The following is a 13,834-nucleotide window of genomic DNA, read 5'->3' on the forward strand; positions in this document are numbered from 1 at the left end:
GTCAGTGGGGGCAAGGCCAGGACTCCAGCACAGCTGTCTGTCTTTGACGCTGACCTTGGGATCTGCTATGTCCCACACCTGGCCGCTCAGATCTGTCAGGCCTCCCTTTCAGAGCTGGTGGGAGGACTAAATTAGACACTGGTGCCTTGGAGAGCCATCTAAGCTCTATTCACATGAGTCCCTCCTCGTGTTGTCATTTACGCTGGAATCAAGGAAGATGTGGGCACATTGAAGGTCAGCCTGCTCCACCTGGCTCTTCTCCACAATCCCACCAGGAGAGTCGCCCCCATCCGTAAGCCATGTCTGTCCAAGGGCTCTAGTGAACTTTGAATACGTTACTTAAAACAGGCAGTAAAGCTTTGACTAGACCAGTGGTCGGCAAACTGCGGCTCGCGAGCTACATGCAGCTCTTTGGCCCCTTGAGTGTGGCTCTTCCACAAAATACCACGTGCGGGCGCACACGTACAGTGCAATTGAAACTTTGAGGCCCATGTGCAGAAGTCAGTATTTTGTGGAAGAGGCCAAAGAGCCGCATGCGGCTCGCGAGCCGCAGTTTGCCGACCACTGCACTAGACCCATCATCAATGCTATGCTTTCTCCAGTGAGGGCTTGGAGGAAGCGGGAGAGAGGCGGGGAACCCCCCACACACCTTGTCTGTTACGCACAGCTGGGGGAGGCAGGATTCAGGTGGAGGCAGCAGGATCAGAGAGGAGTCAGGGCTGAAGGCAGGGCTGCCGGGTGGGACAGCGTGCCAAACAGGGAGTGCCATCCAGTGCCAGCTGTGTCTTGTCAGAATCGGAGCATCGGGATCACCATGAGCTGAGGGAGCTCCCTGTTACACAGACGAGGAAACTGAGGCCAGACCTGCTCAGCACCAGGCTGGTTCTGTCTCTTTTCTGGTTTCCCAGGTGACCTCTGTCGACCTTCAACAATACCTGAGTGTCTTCTCTGTGGGAGGTTCCCCTGCCTGTGGCCGACACCAGGGAGTCACCACCGGGGATGCAGAAGGGGTACAGGCAGAGCCCTGGGGCTCCCAGCCGGAGCTGCCTCAGGTGTCTTCACTTCCACTGCTGTGTTGCTCAACTGGAGGCTGCGCCATTGTGGGAAGAGCCTTCACCTGCTCGTCACTTTACAAAATAAACTCCAAGCCCGTCCGCCTGGCAGTCAAGACCTCCCTCCTCCTCCAGTTATCAGGCTTCCTGCAATCTCCTTGCCAACAAGGGCAACACCTCCTCCCCGGGCACCCAGAGCTGCATTTGCTGTGGCTGACGGTCCCTGCTTCATATCCTGTCTTCACAAGCAGCCTGCAAGCCCCAGGAGGGCTCTCAGGTAAGTCTTTTCACTGCTGCTCGGTGAGCCTTTTATTTATTCACCGTCGATGCTTCCACCCCCCTCCTCAACGCATCTTTCAAATCTCTATTCGATGAAGCAAGAGGGAGAGCTGCCCTGTATGGAGCCGCTAGCACGCCAGGCACTTCACACACCCTGTCTATGAAATCCCAGCAGGAGGGCGCGTTATCTCCATTTTGCAGAAGACGAACCTGAGGTTCAGGACCACTGAGTGGCACCCGGCAGGGGTGAGCAGCAGGTCCAGGCCTACCAGCCCCTGCTATTTCCCACTGGCTCCCTTTCAGATCCCTGCTCCATCAGTGATCTCCCCTCTCTTGTGTCTTCAGCCTCCTCCTCTCCAGTGGACTCCCCTCAGCTCATTCACATGCTCAAGTCTCGTCTATTATTCTCAAAACAAACAAAAACTTATTCCCGGTTCCTAAAAAGTGTTAAAAATAGAATTACCATATGACCCAGCGATTCCACTCCTAGACATATACTCAAAAGATTTAAAAGCAGTTAAACAAACACTTGCACATGAATGTTTATAGCAGCACTATTCACAATTGCCAAAAGGTGGGAAAAAACCCAGATGTCCACCAGCAGATGGATAAACAAAATGTGGTGTATCCATACGAAGGGTCTCCCTGTCCCCAGTCTTGGTCCCCTCAATTCCATCCCCAACACAGCTGCGAGAAAGCAAATGCGATCATGTCATACTCCTTAGGGTCCCCTTTGCCTTCAGAAGCAAGTCCACATTTGGGCAGTACAGTTCCTAGGCATCATGACTTGGTGCCTACCTCCCTATTGACCCCCACACTGGTCTTCAGCTGTTGAAATATCCCAGGGCTTTAGTTATCTGCTTACCCAATCGTTTTCTCAGCTCCTCCGTCCCTGCCCACCCTTCTCATCTGGCAAACTCTGCTCGTTCTCCTCCAGGCAGTCTTCCCGGATCTCACCACCTCTGTGCGCCTGGGTTTTCCCATGCCTACCTTTATCTTTGCCTATAAATTACCACCCCCTCCACCCTACCCCTCAGTCTGAGCAACAGGAAGGCAAACATAGTTTCTTATTTGATTTGGTAACTTCAGCATCTAGAGCAGGGTCTGGCACAGAGGTCCTCAGTACAACTTTATTGACGTGGACACTGAAGATTCATTTTAGTCACCACTGTGTCCTCACATATCTCCCTGCTCAAGCCCTGCCACTTACAGATGCAGCGCGTGGTTGTTAACGTTGCCTCATCCCTTTGGGACAGGGACCATGTTTTACATACACTGCGCACCCTCCACAGCCGGTGGCCCAGCGCCTTGTACATAGTAGGTCCCCAACAAGTATCATTAAAAGACCTAGAAATTATTTTGTAAAATCATGTGTTTCTTTTTCAGGTGAGGTTTATTTTTAATCACACCTTCCTTTGATTTTAAAATTAAAATACAGTGGGGCCTTGACTTATGAGTTTAATTCGTTCTGAGACCGAGCTCGTTAAGGAGCTCGTTAACTCAAATTACTCTATCAACTCAATGCAAAAAATCTGCCGAGAGACAGCTGGTATCTCAAAAAACTCATTCGTTGGGACACTCGTAAGTCAAGGCCCCACTGTATACACCTGGCTGCTGTGGTTGAGCATTGAACCATGCACCTAAAGGGTGCAGGTTTGATTCCGCCTTAGGACACATACCCAGGTAGTGGGTTTGATCCCCAGTCTGGGTGCATACCAGAGGCAACCAATAGATGTTTCTCTCTCACATTGATGTTTCTCTCTCCCTCTCCCTATCTCTCTAAAAATATCAATTAAAATGTTGAAAAAACAAAACAATTAAAATAGGCTCATTGTAAAAACATGGAAAAATGCAAAAATCTTAAGAAAATGATAAAAATCACTCATAATTCCTCAACCTACATTAATGCTAGAATGGATTTCCCCCCTGTCTCTTTTATCACAAGGTACGGCCCCGGATGGCTGAGCTCAGGCCGGCATCGCTAGGACAAGTGCCGGTGAGTGGGAGCCGCCTAAGAGGACAGGAAGGGGCAGAGCCAGCACTAGAAGTGTGAGAAGCTTGTTTTGGGTGCCAATTAGTGGCTCCTATTTATTGAATGCTTGATGGGGACCATGTTCAGATTAGAGCAGCTTCTAAATCGCCCACCACCACCCTCATCTTTCCCCCACCCAGTTCTGAGCCTTTAGAAATAATAGAGGGAAGATCAGATAACAGAACCAGTACTGGAGAGCTGGCCTTAGGTTTAATGGCAACAGTGGCTGTCCTTCCGCCCACCTAACACCTGGCCCTGGCAGCGGTGGGAAAGCGCTGGCCTCCCCCTGTCGTGTGTGTCCCCCCAAAAGTAAGGGTTGGAGGAACAAGGCAGAATGCACACTTCCAGTGGCAACTGGATCCCAGAGGAAAGGTCAATAGGGTACATATGCCCAATTCCTACTCCCAAATTTGCCAGGCAATTCACTCCTCCTGCTCCCAGCGGGGAGGAGGCCTGAGTGAGGGGCCATGAGGCAGCCAGGAGTGTTACAGGCATTGATGCCCCTCCATGTGGCAACCTAAAGGCGAAAGGAAGTTCCACGTAAGAGGCGCTGTGCTAATGATAGTGATTATGTTATCTCTCTTCTGAACACAACTGTAAGGAGGATATTAACATCTCCATTTTTTTTTTTCAGTTATACACGAACATGTTCAAGGTCAGCATTTGTACAGGAGGACTAAGGACAGGGAGGGCTGCAGATCCCCACGGAGGGAGCCTCACACGGCCTTCCGGTGGTCCTCGGGAGGGGCCACCTCGTAGTCGCTGGCACTGAACACCGTCGCCGAGTTCTTTGCCAGGTACTTGAGGAAATCGTGCAGTAATTCAGTAACAAAGCCAGGCTCTTCTCGTCCAGCGGCGTGTAGGCCAGCATCGCTCCAATGCGCACGGACAGCCTCAGCAGATGCGGCGCTCCGTACACCTGGGCCATGGCGCGTCGGGTCGGGGTGGTCTGCGAGGATCTCGGCGGACTGCGGCCGCTCGGACTTGTAGAGCAGCTGAGTGCCCAGCGTGACAGTGAAGTCCTCCTTGATCCGGGCCACCACTTGGTTCACAGCGTACTCCTTATTATCCGTGTTCCCGCGAGGTTTCTTGTAATTCACATAATCCTCCAGGATGGAATCCACGTTCTTCTTGGCGGGAAGATAGAAGAGCTGTTTCTGGCGGGTAATTAAGTCCCAGTCATCAACCCGCCATGGTTTCAGCTCTTCGGGAATCTTTACGAGAAGGGTTAAGTAAGGGCACGATGTCATACAGCCAGCAGCTGGGGGAGCTGGGATTTGAACCAGGTTCTTCTGAATGTTGGTCCCACGTTTTCCAACCTGGTTCACTGCTCTTCCTCTTTCCTTAGGAACCCCATCCATCCCAGCAGCCCTCGCCTGTCCGTCAACCCTGCTAACAGGGCATGCAGTTCATCGGGATGTAGGGGCCATACGCACAGTGAAAATAATATAAAAAACTTAGTTAAAAATTTAGAATAGGGAGATGTCCTGGTTACTGTGATCAAGCAGGTGAAGGCCCTCGTTAAGCTGGGCTTTGAAAAATAAATGGGATTCCTGTGGACAGCCTGCTTTTTCTTCTCATTACTCTGGTTTGTTGGGTCATAAGAATCAGCCCAGAGACCCATTTTTCTTTTCCCACGTGTGTTGATTTCTGGGTATTGGTTTAGGGTTGGTTCCATGATCAATTGTCTGGGGCAGGTTTCTTACACTTTGAGTCTAACTGTCTCCATTTGTCAAATGTGACTGCGGCAAATTCTAAATGACACAGAGTCTACGGAAGTGCTTGGGTCACAGCCTCGCTCAACTCGTCTCCCTGTCTCTCCCGATCTCGAGTCGTTTTCCATCGCTGCTGCTAGGAAACCCGCTGCCCGTGCACGTGCAGAGATCTCCCTGACTTCGACGCGGCCTGATTGCAAGGCTGGCAGCTGCTGGCCTCCCGCCCAGAGCCCTCATTTATAGCCTCACCTCCCGTCCTTGCACAAACATTATCTCGCTTCTTACAAGGGTGGAGACAAGATGTTGTCTTGATGTGATTCTCCCATGGACGCCTGCTGCTCTGCACAATGAAGCATGAACCTGTTTCTGTTCGGAAAAGGAGAGCCGGTGACAGTGCAGAGTGGAGTCCCAGGAGGAGCATGGGCCTGGGTCCCCGGATTCCCCACAGAGGCCCACCTGGGCCCACCAGTCCCTGGGTCGGAGGATGAAGCAGTCTGGCCAAGGGTGCCTGCCATCAGAGCTAGTTGTGTGCATGTGCATGGGCGTGTGCGTGCGTGTGTGTGTGTGTGTGTGTGTGTGGTTTTGTTCTTGTTAGGCGGTTTTGTGGTGATTGTAGGAGACCCTGGACTGGCTTGGATCTACCCAGGTTTCTAAGTGGGTTCCTCAATTTCCAAAGGTGACCTCTGGAGTTAGTTCCACCTTCTAAGGGTCTGCCACTTATATACAGGAATAGCTCCTCTTCCTTCTTTTCTTCCAGGCCATACACCAAGCCCCCAGGGCATCCTCACTTTGACGGCAGAGACTATGTTTCCTTTTTATACCTTATCACCTGTCCCCTCCCCTCCACACACACGTCCACTCTGCAACTAGCATTTTGACTAACACATAAAAGATAGTCATTCAATAGGTAATGAATGAATGGAACCAGGGTAAGCTGATATCTTTCTGAACTCAAGGAGCCCAGTGACTGTAGAAAATAAAATGGGAGTTGGGAGATCTTATATCCTAGTCCCAGCTCAGCCAACAGATGATGATGATGTGATGATATAAGAGCTAATATTTATTCATCACCTTCTATATTCCAGGTACATGTAAAGCTCTTTCCAGCCACTTGTTGCCTTGTTCGATCTTTACAACAACTCTTTAAATAATGATTCTTATCCCCATTTAACAGATGAAGAGTCTGAGGCTTAGAGAAGTTAGTTAACTTGCCCAAGCTCCCTCAATCTGGCATATTTGACCCAGCTTTGGCTATCCTGCCACCCAAGCTTTTTCCAGTACGCTACCACTCCTGATCTCCTTGCCCTGGGTGACTATGGCCAAGTCTCTGCCCCTCTCTGGGCTTCACTGTCCTCATCTGTGAAATGGGGGCAGGGGACAAATGGTGCGACTACTGCATGTCCTATTAGAACTCTTTCCACAAGATTAGCAGCAATACCACAGCGTAATCCCTCCTGTGCTTGCAGCCTTTCACAGCCCATAAAGCCCTTCTCATCCTGCTCATTAAGCAGATTGCCTTGGAAACAAGATTTGCCTACATGGTTAGACCAGCTCCCCAGAGTCATGCTCCAGGGAAATCTCAGCAGCAGGGGCGGCTCCTGGAACAGGCCCGTGTGTGTTTACCCTGAGGACCTAGGAGGCACTGCCTGTCCTTCCAACTCAGGCTCCCTTCTCGGGGGCCTGGCAGGGCTTCCAGATTAGAGTGGTCAGACCAGTGAAGCCACATCCTTGCACAATGCAGGCAAGGCAGGGCCGGGGACTGGGCATGTAGGCCTCTAGGAAACATCTAGTTCTGGGCTGAAATGATGTAAGCAGTTCTGAGAGGCTGGACTCACCCACCCCTGTGGGCTCCAGGAGGGGATCTGTCATTCATTCTCTGTAGTTCACTCACTCATTCATTCATTCAATGAGCTCGTGTTGAGCATCATGGTGAGACCTCCTTGTTATGGTGCCTCCTTCTCTTAAAGAGCCCATCCCTGGAGAAAGTGGAGACAGTGCAGCACTCTTTGCTGTGGGGCCCTAGAACATTGCATACCCTCTCTGAACCTGTTTCCTCACCAACTAAGTGGGGTATATAATACCCCATGCTTTGCCTCATCTTCTGCAACTCACACATTCTATAAACTATTCCCTGTTTCCCAAATACACAAAACACTTATACTCTCATCTCTTCGCATCACAACTCTTACCTCCACTCCCCCCCGCCACACACACACCTTTTCTCTGCCTGGGATGTCCTTTTCCCAAGAACACCTTAAAAACACCTACTCAACCCTAGCACCTAGCCTAGTCTCAGGCATAGTAGAAGATGAATAAATATTTGCTCAATGAATAAATCCCACAAGATCAAGTTTCTCCCTCTCTCTTCCTTCCCCTCCCCCTCTCCTCCTGCACTTCTCCCTCTCCATCTCCCCTGCCCTCTCTCCTCCCCCTCTCTCCCTTAGCCATACCTGATTTCCGCAGGCAAAACAATTATTTATTCTCCCCATTAAACTGTAACAGACACTGTGAATGACACAGAACACTGGTGTTTAGTAAACATTTAGTGAAAGTGAAAAACAAGTTAGTCAGGAAAGGTATTATCTTCATCTTCATAATGGCTCTTAGGTTCTGAAACATCCCAAAGAACTCTGTGACTCATCCTGGAGGATGAAGCAACCACAGGGCCCCAGGGAAGCTGCCTTTCCTGACTAATCTGAGCTGTCAGACCACAGCTCTCCTGGGCATTGAAGAGGAAGAACCGATTTCATGGCTCCCAAACGCACGTTTTCCAGCCTTTCAGAAACGGGGTGCATTTTCTTTCTTTTTTGGTACAAAAAATAACGAGGAGGTAGCATACAAGCAATGTGTCTTTTATTCGATGAAATACGTTATTAGTCATAATTGGAAAATCTGGAAGCAACCTTCATTTGGCAGCTACTGGTTAAATAAATGACGGCACTTTTATGCAGTTGAATAATACCAAATAATGATAAATGCTGTTAGTAATTATGATTAATTATAACTCATGTGTATGTTTGTGTATGGAGAGGAGCATTTGTGACTGTTGCTTCAAATACAGGTGTTCTTTTTTTCACAGCTGAGTTTTCATTACCTTAGATAGCTAATTCCAACATTATTGATTTTTGGAGTTTTTTTTAAAACTTAATTTGAAATAATTTCTAACTTACAGAAAAGTTGCAAAATTAGTACAAAGAACTCTCGTATACCTTTCTTGTGCATTTCTCTCTCTCTCTTGCTCTCATTAGTTATCTATTTATATTTGTGCTGACATAGTTATTTGTTATGAAACACTGGAGGCCTGGTGCATGGATTCATGCATGGGTGGGGTCCCTCGGGGTGGCCTGCAGAGATCGGCCCCTGCTCGTGCCCCCAGCCTTGCAGCCCCGCAGCCCTGCCTGGCACCCTGCCGTGGCCTGGCACCGCCCCCTCACCTGCTCCACCATCCCGCCGTGGTCCTGCTCTCATCAGGGCCCAGCGGGGCTGGCAGCGCCTCTCCTGCCACCTACTGCCAGCACCGCGTCGCCGATGCCTGCCAAGTTCCACGCCGCCTGCTGGTGGTCAGCGCACATCATAGCAAGCGGTCGAACTCCTGGTCGAACAAATGCCCAGGGGGACAATTTGCATATTAGGCTTTTATTATATAGGATTTTAGGAGGTTACATATGTTCTGTCCCTTTTGTTACACCTTAGTGTTTCAATATGCACTTAAGAACAAGGATGTTCTTACAAGTATTACATATATAATCACAATTATTTTTTAGTTAAACTTTACTATAGTCATCATTATATTATCATATGGCTGCACCTTATTATACTTAACCTTTCTTCTAAGATCTGATGACAGAATTGTTTCGGATTTTTAACTATTCTCAGTAATTTTGTGGTGAGGTTCTCTGGGTATAAATCATTATCTTAATCATAGATGATTTCCTTTGCGTGAATTCCTGCAGGTGGTATTCTTGGACAGTGTTCATCAATTTGCATTGCTCCAAGCACCTCACCACATCCTCACAAGTACTAAGGGTGATCATTTTTTTTATTTTAATTGAATTTATTGGGGTGACATTGGTTAATAAAATTACATAGGTTTCAGGTGTACCATTCTATGACACATCATCTGTACGTTATATTGTGTGTTCCCCACCCCAAGTCAAGTCTCCTTCCATCGCCATTTGTCCCCCCTTTACCCTCTTCACCTCCCCCACCCAAACCAATCCCCCTTCATTACTAATTGATGTTGATTCTTTTAATTAGTTTTCTCTATTATTAGTGGATCTAATTTTTTTATACAGGTATTAGCCATGTTCCCTGAGAACGGATGTTTCTTTGCCGACTTCGAGGGGAGATGAAAGGCAGAAACTCTTAAAGGAGGAAGCAATAGGGGTTCACATTGAACAGCATTTGTTTTTATCATTGTTGGTTTCTTTCACTGCTTGGGAGAGGGAGCGGCTGAGAAAAAGCAGCGGGGGTGGGAGTGGGGTGGGGTGGCGGGGGGGGGGGGGGGCGGGGGGGGGGACGACAGCAGGAGTACTTCAGCTCTGAGTCAGCCTGAAGCTCATAAAGTCAATCTTCCTAAAATGCAGGTCTGATTACATCACTGGCCTGCCCATGCCTTTATCTCCCTATCACCTACCAAGAGAAAGGCCTCCTCAGAGGAACCCAACCACCTTCTCAAGTATGTTTCCTTTTTCTGAACATGTCACATCCTCCATTTGTGCCATTCTTGAAACACACCACCCAAGTCCTGCCTCTCTCCTCTTCCTCCAATCCGGTGCCCTCTCTGCTTGATCCCCTAGTCCATCTTCTCTTCCTTCATAACCAGTCCAGCCCTAGCCGGTGGCTCAGTTAGTTAGAACATTGTCCTGTACACCAAGAAGGTTCCTCTCTCTCTCTCTCTTTCTCTCTCTCCCTCTCCCTCTCTCTCCCTCTTTCCCCCATAATGTCCTCTGTCTCTCTAAAAAAGGACAATCAATAAAAGACATAACCTCAAGTGAGGATTTAAAAAAATTTTAAAATAACCATTCCAAAGACCACCTCTTCTTCAATCATACTTTCTTTCATCCCCTAAAACTCAAGTGACTTTTCATTCCTTTGGACTTCTATTTGTTCTTGAGGCAAGAGTTAGGGCCAAGTTTCATTCAATCCCTGGTTTGTTGGGTTCTCCCGCTTCCTATATGTGTGCCTCGGGCAAATTACTTAAAAAGCTAAGTCTCTGATTCCTTTCCACAAAGTCAGAAAAGTAAATAAGATCACATAAGTTAAGTATCCACCGTCACTGGCACAGAGCAGAATGCTCAACAGACGTGAGTTTCTGCCTTAGTTTACGTTGCCTGGCATTCCCGGTGATGAACATAGTTTGTATGCCATCCCGGCCCCTTTCCAGAACACATGGTCCTTGCAGGAAGGAGCCCAGTTCTTGTACATCTGTATGCCCCCTGCACCATAGCATCTAGCACAAACTAGTCAATAAACATGTGTTGAATTTGTTTATGATTAAAGGCCAATCACTGAGAATTTACTTCGGACTGCAATTTAATAGGCATGCGAAAGAAAAGCGCACAGTTTCTGTAATGAACTCCTTGGGGAAGTAAAGAGAAACAGTTGAGCGTGAACTCAGGCTCCAAAGCTGGATCTTCCTCTCTCTAGTTGTCAGATTCTGAAAAAGCCATTTACTTCATGTAAAAGCCTTAGTTTTTGTGTCTGTGCAGGGAGATATTAACAACTCACCGCGTGGGGTTCCTGGGGAAGAGCAAAGGCACTCATTCATAGAGTGGGTAGTACCAGATATCTAGTGAGCGCTCAAGCAAAATTAATTATCATTTTATGGGTATAAAAGGAGGCCAAGACAAAAAGTATTGTGAGAATTAAAGTTATTGTGGAGAGATTGACATGTATCTAGTACATATTTTTTAAATCCCTAAGAATGCTCTTTAATATAGTATTTATTTTACAATGTGCTTATTTAATTGTATTTTAAAAGAAAAAATATTTTATAAACAAAGGGTGAAATTCTTTCATTAACATGAATTGTCAGAATTGATGAGAGTGCCATAATGCCATCATCTTATGTTTCACAGAAAGTATGTATCGTGCAGCTGGGATGGCAAGCCCATGGCACAATTTTATTGTCATCATTCATATTTGGGCATATATGGTATGCCAGGCATTTAACAAAGCATATGCAAAGTACAAGGGCACTAAATAAAAAAGGTTTCAAATTAACTATGTATTGCACTAAAATGGTAAAACAAGAGTCCTGAAATTTTCAGATTTATAGTGCTTCCAAATTGGAAAGAAATGGAATATTTCTCAATTGTGTTAGTTCCAAGGTCCTGAATAAAGTCGAGAAGGAATTCTGGATCTGAATTTTTAAGGAAAAAGGATAATGTGCACAATTTAACCATCCATTTAGACCAGGCCTGGGGAAACTGTTTTCTGCCAAGGGTCATTTGGATATTTATAACATCATTCAAGGGCCATACAAAATTACCAACTTAAAAATTAGCCTGCTATATTTGCTCAAACATTCATTAACTCACCCCTAATGCCTTGGCAGGACCAGACCAAATGATTTCAAGGGCGTTATATGACCTTGGGCCAGATGTTCCCCACTCCTGATTTAGAGGAAGGAGGAAAGGGAGGGTTGGAGAGAGGGAGGAAGGAGAGAAGGGAGGAAGGAAGGGAGGACCACCCCACCAATAAGCAGGTTTCTGCTAAAATTCTTCAATGGCTTCCCAGTGACATTAGGAAAAATTCCAAACTCTAGCATGATGTAGTGGGTAGTGTTGGTTGCCTACATAATCATCATTCTCCCTTCCCCCTTCCCAACTACACCTCTACTTAGTCATGTAAACACTTTACCCCCAGTTTCAGAGAGAATCTGAACTAACGCCCCCCCCCCTCCACTCACACACACCCAGTACATAATAATTTCTGATAATTGTCATTGACCATCATCAGCAAAGGAGTCTTACTCCAGCTGCTGCTGGCAGCCACCTTGTGACCGTGAGGAGAACCAGGCTGGGAAGACAGAGCAATGAGCTAAAGATTCTGGCTCCACTGAATCAACTCTGAAGCCACCCACCTTTGAACCTCTTGTAATGTTAAATGAGAAATTTCTTTATCGTTCAGTCATGTGAGTTTCGGTTTTGTGTAACTGGCATCAGCCAAAAGCATTCTAATAGTAATTCATGCTCCAAGGCTTTCAAACAAGGTATCTCACCACTTAATCTCAATACTTTCAATTCCTGAACTTCTTTCAGTTCTTCTTCCAGGTCTTTACACATATACCTCTCTTTTTGGCTGGGTAATTCCTACCAATCTTTTGGTCTCAGCCTAAATGCTACTTTCTCTGGGAAGGTTCCCCTAAGTTTTCCAGTTGAGTTACACATTGTTCTCTGGGAGATATCTGGGCTAAAATATTTTTTTTTTTTTTTTTTTAGAGAAATCTGGTGTTTAATGGGCACATTCCAGCACCGGGCCTGGAATCGAAGCAGCAGGGACGGGTAGGTGACCCCACGGAGCCTCACATGGCGAAGAGGATGAGGAAGGCGACCATCAAACAGAAGAGCCCCATGGCCTCAGACAGGGCAAAGCCCAGAATGGCATAGGAGAAGAGCTGCTGCTTGAGAGACGGGTTCCTGGCATAGCCAATGATCAAACTGCCAAACACTGTTCCAATTCCGGCCCCTGAACCAGCCACACCCACTGTGGCAGCCCCAGCACCAATAAACTTGGCCGCTGTGTCAATGTCCCGGGAGACAACACTGGTTTGGAACTCCCGTCTGGCCACCTGGAGTGGGGAGCTGCTGTAGGAAGGCTGGATTAATTTTTGGAGGCGATATTGCATGGTGAGTTAACCTATAGATTCTCAACCTGGGTTATAGCTAGGCTTTGTCTCTTACTAGCTGGGTGACACTGAACTTGGTCTGCCCCATGACTTGGACCAAAGCCAGTGCTGAGAAGGCAGCATGGAGAAGAAGCTACTGTGAATGTGTGCCTGATGCTATCTTTGCTGTGGGCCTTGCCCCTTGGGCAGCATCTACTGGCTTTGAGAAAGGAAGGCTCTGGATTTGCTCCCATCATTGCACAACTTCTGTTCACGTCCACAGCTAGATATTGCTGATCATCCAGGTAGAGTGACCCATGGTGATGAGCTCTTGGAACGGACAAGCTAATAAGCAAGTCTCAACTGGGCTGCATGGTCTCATCATCCAGCCTGAACTGGGCGATCCTGCGCAGGCCTCACAGCCCGAGGGGCTCCCCACTCACTCCCAGCCCAGCCCACACTCTGATTCACCCTGTTGGCCAGTGGGAAGACAGGTGTCTGTCTGTGCACAGAGGCTGAACAGGGAGCGAGTACTCTGGCATGATGGGTCGGAGGAAAAAGTTCCTTTTCCTTTTGTCCATTTGAAATTTTTTTTGGACAACATACATGCTTATTGTTGAAAAAGCAAATATATAGATAAAAAATCCATCACCCTAATTTCCACACTGAAGTAAAAATCTTAACATTTTGGTATATACTCCTCTCTCTTATTTATATATTTACTAGAGGCCTGTTGCACGAAGAGATTCATGCAATAGGCCTTCCTTTCCCCTGGCTGCTGGCACCGGTTTGCCTCTGGCACCGGGGCCCAGGCCTTCGCTCTGGCCGAGTTCCGGCTGGAGCCAGCCCTGGAAACGTCAGGCCTCGCTGCTCCGCCGGCCCTGGGGCCGTCAGGCTTTGTTCCACCGCTTGGAGCCTACGTATG

At 47.7% G+C, this 13,834-nt stretch overlaps 2 pseudogenes; both read right to left on the bottom strand.

Annotated features, from left to right (window-relative positions):
- Nucleotides 1-4,079: 4,079 nt before the first annotated feature.
- On the bottom strand, nt 4,080-8,524 carry LOC138993475 (mortality factor 4-like protein 1 pseudogene; annotated as a pseudogene).
- A 3,978-nt stretch (nt 8,525-12,502) lies between these two features.
- LOC138993476 (ATP synthase F(0) complex subunit C1, mitochondrial pseudogene) lies at nt 12,503-12,930 on the bottom strand (annotated as a pseudogene).
- Between the last annotated feature and the right edge of the window lie 904 nt (nt 12,931-13,834).

The sequence above is a fragment of the Myotis yumanensis genome, unplaced genomic scaffold (genome assembly GCF_028538775.1).
Source record: "Myotis yumanensis isolate MYYU_CA2020_CCGP unplaced genomic scaffold, mMyoYum1.0.hap1 SCAF_15, whole genome shotgun sequence".
Lineage (NCBI taxonomy): Eukaryota > Metazoa > Chordata > Mammalia > Chiroptera > Vespertilionidae > Myotis > Myotis yumanensis.